Genomic DNA, 8,483 nt, shown 5'->3' with positions numbered 1-8,483 from the left:
TTTGCTCTCCTCCTCGGGGCCTGTCTTCTCTTTAGTAGTTCTTTTCCTCTTAATAACATTATAAAATGGATGCAAATTAACGTTTTTATGCTCTCTGACCTAAGTATATTGTAAGTCGATTTTTCATTCTAAATAGCAATTGTATAATTGATCATGCCCTGAAATTGTCTGGCGACCAGTTTAGGGTGTCCCCCACCTACTGCCCGTAGACAGCTGGAAGAGGCACCAGTAACGCCCGCCGCCCTCGTGTGGAGAAGCGGTTCGGAAAATGGATGGATAATTGATCATCCTGTTGTCTTTGTGGGGAAACTAATTGATGGTGTTTTGACTTGTTTGCCGTTCATGATGTACAGCATCATTTGCAACTTGTGCTACACCCACATGACACTGGCTGCCATTCAAACAGTTGTTAAGAACATTCAGATCGAGATAGGGCTGGGCAATATACCGATTTTTTTAATTAATTTGAGTGTTTTGGTGTGGTGCTGTTTTTCCCCCCCTTTCGTTGAGCCGTGCCTGCGGCTTTCGCCCCCATGGGCTTCCGTAGCTTTCGCTCTGCCAGTCGTGTCACAACAACAGCAAACAAACTCCAACCAAAAAACAAAAAACAGTTTACTGTTACCGTGGAGGAGTCATTTACACAAGGAAGCACGTATGACAATAAATGGGCACAATGGGAGCGATTGCTTATAGACATTTACAAGCTTATGTGAATAGCACAAATGTGCAAGTTTATGTCGCCTTGTGATCGCAACATGTAGCCTACGCTATCTCGTCAAGACAAACTCGCCCCTCAAGCACTTACTTTAAAGTCATGTCTACTTCGTCGGTACGAAAGACTAGCTTACTTTCTTTCACTTGCCGTTAACCGTGACGCTCTGAGCCTTTGCATCATCTGCGACGTAAAATCCTTGGGCTGGTAATGCTGATAACAGCCTATTTTTTTGTGACAAAACCAATTGAAAAGGTAAAGGAGATCTATAGAAGGGGGTGACGCGGTCTAATCACGGTAAAACAGCCGAGACCAAGACTTTCTTACTGGGCAATCAAATAACGCTAACAGGAAAGTTGCCAGTCATGGCAAAATAGCCACCTCAATTTGCAATACTTGTACAGGCAGTTGGAGGGGATGACAAGTTCTGTGATGTTTATTTGTGTCATATTGAGGGACACAAGTAGCATTGTTTATCTTTTAAAACAAAGTTGACCCCAAAAAAGTTTTACTTTTAGTAGTTTTTAGTTAGTTAGTTAGTTGGTTAGTTAGTTAGTTAGTTAGTTAGTTAGTTAGTTAGTTAGTTAGTTAGTTAGTTAGTTAGTTTTTAGTCTCACTTGATCAACAGATAGATTTACATTTCGAGAAATATTTGATTCAAGGTAGAAGTTTTGCACATTAATTCCAAGATATGGGTACTTTTGTTTATTGATCAAATAAAAGCAAAACATTTTAACTTCTTGGTTTATGTTAAAAAATATATTTTAGTAATAATAATAACAACAATAATAATAACAATAATATAAAATCGTGAATCCATTTTTTTGTTAAAAAATCGGAGATTTAATTTTTAGGCAAAATCGCCCGGCCCGAGATCAAGATTATACTCTCCCAATAAATACAATGTTTTTAAGCAATTTATTATTTGATACTTTTTAATGTATTTGTTGCTCTTCACACAATCCATACGAATCACTGTAGAATGAACCAATTTATTGAACAAATTATTATCATTACCCTTGTAAAAATATTTTCATCCTACCCCCATGAATGTACTCACAACAAATGGGGAGAAGGGGAGGCACTTGCATTTTACTATAAACACAGTTAGCACGTGTCAATGTTTAGCATGGTCTCCAGCGAGTCCTTCCACTATGATGACCGTACGTTTCTCTCTGCGCATTATTGTTTTCTGATATGGAAGAAAGCTAGAACAACCAGAGAAAGACAAGCACAGGGAGAACATGAAACTTGCACACTGGAGGCCTGAGCCGCGATCCGAACTGTGAGCAGCTATGCTATCGACGAGGCCCACCAAGCCCTGTGCGAGCAAAATCGGAACTGTATGACATCAGGGGCACCCATGTTCTTTACTGTATTCTGCCACTTGTGATTCAGGACAGGCCGAAGTCTCACTATTTGGTAGGCTAAAGTTCATGTGAGCGTGTCTTGTTACAACCCTCCGGTCCTTGATAAAGGCCAGCATTGTGCAAGCAAATCCCCTTGGAAACAATTGAGATTTGTTTTGTTTTTTTGGAGAGCTCAGTATTGTTCATTCGGTAATCTTACCGATTCAACATGTCATCATCATTGCGCTCTCACTTTTTCTTTTGTGCGTGAGTAGGTGCTATTCTAAACGGAATACTTCAGAATCCCGATAGAGTCGTGAAGTTGTCAGGAGACCCGAGGAAGGATCAAAGAAAAGAGAGAAAAGTGAAATCCAGCACCAACCAGACATCACCTACTACACACAGGGTTACAAAACAGAATCTTTCACCAACCCCAGAAGCATATAAATTCCAACAAATTAGAGAGACCTCGAGAGACCAAAGGAAAGACTAAAGAAAGGAAGGAAGGATAGATGAAGCAGAGTGAGATCCACAGACATCCGCATCAGAAGCAGATTGTGCTTGAATTTCGATAGATGCTGGTGTGGTGGATCTGGCATGCATGAAAAACCTCCACCAAAGAGGGGAGCCGTCGACCCCGGCCAGGACAGGGCAAGCTCAACCCCCCAGGGCCCCCCAGGCCTCGGCAGCGCCAGGGCACAACCCTTGCACGGGCCACCGGCCGGAGAGCAAACCCAGGAGCCCGGAGCGCCCCCCACCCCAACACCCAACGCAGCAGAACGGGGTACGGCAGGCCCACCAGGCACCCCACCGGCCCACAGCCCCTTCCGCCCCCACGTCCCCCACAGCCCAGTGATTTTTTTTTTATTAAGGCCTTCTGTTGCTTCTCTTGCGTCACACTAAATATGCTTTGACACACATCCCCACTGTACATAGAGAAACTGGCACGCACTGCACACATGTGCACGTTCAACCACTCCAATTCACCTACTTCGAATCAAAATTACGATTGACATGACGGCAGGTAGAGAGCGTCAGGGACTCTGTAAATAGCAAGCCAATGCGATGATGTAAAAACGGTCGGAACGTCTATCACTGTCGTGTTTGGTTAGGGCAGCACCTTGTGTAGCTCTTCACACTCGGCTGAGCCCTGTGGTTAAATAAACAAAGCTTTGTGTTTGGTTTTGCCACGGATCAGCGCAGCAATCGGGCACTCACCTGGAAAACTGGAGAGCAAAAACGGAAAACAGAGTGAGAGCATCACACTGCATTTAAATGCATTTCAGGAAAAGGCCTTACAAGCAACTCTTTTTTTTTTTTTTACTGGGATACCATAATCCACTCATAATGTTATTTGATCCCTCTGTTAAGTCTCTGCTATGGCTTGCTTGGTCAGTAAGTCCAAGGCCAAGATCATACTTTGCACGGAAGATTTTCAAACTTGGCACGCGATGATTAAAACAAAGATGGAAGAGATAAAGTTGATGGAAAGTAATGATGGCTATATTCCATTAAAACAGAACATTGTTTTATGTTTTTTTTTTTAAGTCTTGGACGCCATCCACATAAAGAGATGTTCTCAATTGACTAGTTTCACACAGCATGTTTTGTATATCATTTATCTTAAAATACAGCTCATCAAGTTAGCATTAGGATGAGATGGATGGATGGATATCGTTTCAACGTAGTTACGCTAAACAGCTCTTTTAAAGTGCATAATTAGCACTCTCATGTTAGCCTCGCCACGATTGTGAGGATAATTCGTACAGAGAATGGATGGGTGAATAAAAATGTTAGCACTTGTAGCTATCATCAGCTAGTGCAGTTACTTTGTTAACTACAGACCTATAGGACCATTTGTATTAGATGTACTAGATGTGGTGCTAATGTAGCTTTGATTTAGTTAGTTAGGTAGGTAGGTAGGTAGGTAGGTAGGTAGGTAGGTAGGTAGGTAGGTAGGTAGTAAAAAAGATAGAAACCTCAGCTGCCTCTATCAGCAGCTAGATAGCAATCTAGCTAACATGAGAGAAATGGATGGGAGGATACAGTAGTTGGAGCCATAAAATATAACCATAGGTATTGTAACTTACAATTTGTTATGGCTAAATGAATCGTGCAAGGGTTTAATACCATAACACGTTTTAAAAAATGTGTTGCTTTACGGATTGCCGTCTTCATAAACATTTTGTACGCATGCCGGCTCTTGTCGAAGACAGCTGCTGGCCGTCTAGACAGACAAGAGGAGCACTTCTGCGCATCCAGGCCCGGAATTGTCTCCTTGTCACTGCCATCCGTCCTCATCTTCCCAAGTGGAGCTCACGTTCACAGGCTTTTCCACTGCCGTCATCATCTCTCTCCACAAGCGAGAGCAAGGGAAAACATAATTACAGGACCGAGGCAACCCTAAGTCACTACCATCTAAGGTTAACACTAATAACAATGCTAACCAGCAGCCGTGACATTGTTTCACAATTACACCAAACGACTGTAAACAATCCGTCATAAAAAAGCGGCTGCGGTCCACCTGCTGCCTCTACGCCTCAGGAAAGGAACTGTTTATTTTAAGAGAGGGATGAGAAAAAGATGGAGATCACGTGATGACAAAGAAAAAAATATTATTGCCACTAAACTAACGACTGCTAATCGCTGGGAACCACTTTGGATTTTCGTACTAAGAGATATATTACATAAAAGCACATCACGTTCATCTGGTCTACCATTTGGCATCCATGACATGGTTCTCAGATTGGGGGACGAGGGGGGCTTTTTCAAGTATTTTTTTTTAAAGCGACAGTATTATTTAGTGCCATCTAATAGTGAATTAATAATTTATTAATTAAAAAAACACTTCTAATTTCCACAATATGCAAAAAGAATGTTCTATTACATCATCATCATCCTTTTTATTATTATTTTTTTTTTTATATAATCGTAGGTCTACGTAATCTCTAATATTGCATTGGTTGCGGATGACTTGACTTGACTTACAGGAGGCTGGCATGTTTCCCTGTCATCTTTCTGTTACAGATGCCCGAAGGAGAGGAACTTCACGCGCGTAGTTACTCATGTCGGACCCAGTGGGTCGACCACCACTTACCTTCCACAGCAGTGGCTTGCAAGTGACGTCACTGAGTCCCGTGATTTGGGTTGCCGCATCTTGTCTCCCTATGCCTATGCTTTTGCTAGCTTCTCCTGCTAGCTATTCTTGTTAGCCACTCCAGCTAGTTCTTGCTAACTGCTCTTGTTAGCCGCTCCATCAAGTTCTTGCTATAGCCACTCTTGTTTGCCGCTCACGCTATCCCCTGCTAGCTCCTGCTCACTGAGTTGCTTCACTCACTCACTCACTTTTTGATTGGTATATATTTATTATGATGATTTATATTTTTCAGACCAAGTTTAGGACCTACTTTACTTTCACTTCAGCTCAACTACTTTATCTTTGAGGGAATTGCATTTCAGATACGTCAGTACGGAAGCGTATTGCTGCCAAACCAAGAAAAAGAAAAAACTAGAGCCATATAACGTTTTAACATGATAATTATCACGTTTTAACATGATAAATATTATGTTTTAACATGATAAATATTATGTTAAAACATGAAACTTATCATGTAAAAACGTGAAAATGATCATGTAAAATTATCATTGATGCAAATACCGAAAGGCTTTAATTTGTCGTACGATTTGTCATGCCACATAAAATTAGGCCCCAGGTTAACGTAAACACGTCAGATCAGACGATTTCTCCACCTTTGCTCAACACCACGGGGGGTCTAAAAACTTCAACTCACGATGAGCCGTCCGTGCTCCTCCGGCTGATCCAGGATAAATGACGCCACCTCCAGCGGGTTCCGACTGATTCTTCCTCCTGTACAGTCCCATGCACTTTAAATTGCGTCTGAGAGTACGCATCGCATACTTATTACAACGCCATCAACTGTGCTTAGCAATTGCAAAATCTCGCCATGCCTTAAACCAAGCATGAAATAGAACTTAATCAAATTGTTTAAATGAACTGCGTTATCCATTCTGCAGACGCGCCGTTCCTCTGCTACTACGGCTTCAAAGCGATTTTTCACATTTTTACATAAGTTTCATGTTTTAATACATTTGTTATGTTAAAACGTGATATGGCTCTCTTTTTTTTCTTGGTGTGGCAGCAATACGGTTCCGTAAATCAGCGATAGTCGCAAGCAGGACTGCGCTGATAAATTCAACTGTTGCCAAGGAGATGCCTGGCTGTAGAATATCCCTCATTTGTTGTTTTTCCCCCTCTTTTTTCCAACACTCACTGCACTTCCGTGCCGCATGCATTCTTTTCTCACACGCGATCGTCCTCTGATTCACAGGAAGTCCAACACAAACATTAACGCTCCAACGCACGCTGTGTCCTCTCGTGCATAAAAAACATTAGTTATCAATTAAGTTTGTTGTTGTTTTTTCATGGCAAAGGTTGACCCTTATTCCATGTTAGTTCCAGGTGTTCACTGTAAACCACTGTTTAATCAAACAAAAATAAAGTAAATCTATTCACCTTGACATCAGAGTGATAGCAAGCTACTGCTGTTTTAAAGGTATTGCTGAAATTATTTTTCATCAAGAATTTAATGCTTACTTTTAATGTATACCCGATATGTTATCCCTCAAAAGCTGCTTCGTAAAATGTATTTATAAATGTGTGAAATTAATTAATCTAATTGAATAATTGATTGTAATGAATAAAATAAAAAATACAATAAAAAAATGCATACACAAGTAGTAAATTTCATTAAACAAATGTTTAATTTTAATTAAGTACAAATAACACAATTTAAATGTATTGGAATTGTATTTTATCACTAAACTACACTGTTAGTTTACTTTCATAGAACTTGAAAAAAGAAATACATAAGACATAACTAAATAAATAAATAACTCTGTATGATTGAATTGGCCCATCTTATGCATCCATTTTAAAAACGATATGGCCATTGAACATAAACCCTTTCCCAGATTTGCTGATATCTCTCCTTTGTTAGTACAGTTGTGCTTGAAAGCCATACCTTTGGGGTATGTAAATTTATGGTAGATGTACACAAGCTAAAGGTCGCTTAATGACACAAAAATGCTATGAATCGTCACCAAAATTCACATGCACACCTCTACACTTGTCAACTTCACCCTCTGAAAATATCAAACAATTGCCATAGTATTTTGGATTTTATGGGCATGAAGCCTTTTGTCTCACCATACAGTGCTCTTAAAAGTTGACACACCTCTGGGGTATGTAAACGTTCAAGCACAACCAGGACTGGACTGGCACAAATAAATCAGCCCTGGCATTTTGACTTAGGCTCGCTGGCCCAGCCCGATTCTTGACCACCTAAATTCTAAATTGTGGGCCGGTATCTACGGTAAATAGTCATTGAATAGCACCACATCGGCCCCAAAGGACAAAGGCCCATCGGGCATCTGCCCTGTATGCCAGATGGCCAGTCCAGCCCTGAGCACAATTGTATAAAAGTATGATTGTGGCACAAACCTAGGTGTTAAATAGTTATTTGGTAGACATGAAAAGTTGTGTTAGATCCAACATTTCAACAATTTACTGACTAATTCAAGTTTGTTCACGTGGCTTTTGATGAACGGCCAGCTTGTGTCAACTAAAGCGCCTGGCGACACGTGCTCACTGTTTGCAGGGGGAGCCTCGGCTGGCTGACCTTGAAGACCCAAATCATCCGCCCACATCTCCTCCGCTGCCGTCGTTGCTGACACCTCCCAGATCCTAGCTATTGTTTTTATTCACATGACGGTGTTTTTGCATTCCAGTCTATCCCCTGCAGCCTGAGGGTTACGGGACAAGCATAAACACACACACACATAGCAGCAGACATCGCTCATTCTCGAGACGTGCAGTATAAACAAAGTACTGGTGTATCTCCTCCAGCGTGTCTTGTCTACGTCCTCCTAGATAAGCTTGTTTTATTAAAAGCTTGTCAAGTCAAAATGCAGCTGCGTTGCTGCCATTCTGAATGAAATCCGTTTCATCCTGTTTCCTCAAGAGGTATTTTCAACATATTTATAGTGGCTTGTTTTCAGAGCGACACGAAATGGCAAAAAGGGAAGGATGGTTGGTGGGAAAACACCCGAACTTGCTTCAAAGAGATGCTGCGGGTCAGCCTGAACACTTGTGGGCGCCTTTGTCTTTATCAGATAGATCATTTGACCTCCAAGTACACTCTAAAAAGAGAATTGTTGAACCAATTTAAGATTACAAATTGAATTGTTGACCAACTTTAAAAATCAAATGATAACACACAATTGAATTAAGTTAGTCCAAAGTGTATATATCAAATTTCAGTGATTATGAATTCATTAAACTTAATACTTTGTTGTTGTTGTTTTTTTAATTAAAAAAAAATAAAAAATAAAAAAATAAAACG

Source organism: Leptonotus elevatus, chromosome 1, assembly GCF_054856555.1.
Source record: "Leptonotus elevatus isolate MCC_2025b chromosome 1, RoL_Lele_1.0, whole genome shotgun sequence".
NCBI lineage: Eukaryota > Metazoa > Chordata > Actinopteri > Syngnathiformes > Syngnathidae > Leptonotus > Leptonotus elevatus.
The sequence above is the reverse complement of the archived record's forward strand: the minus strand, read 5'-3'. Positions refer to the sequence as shown.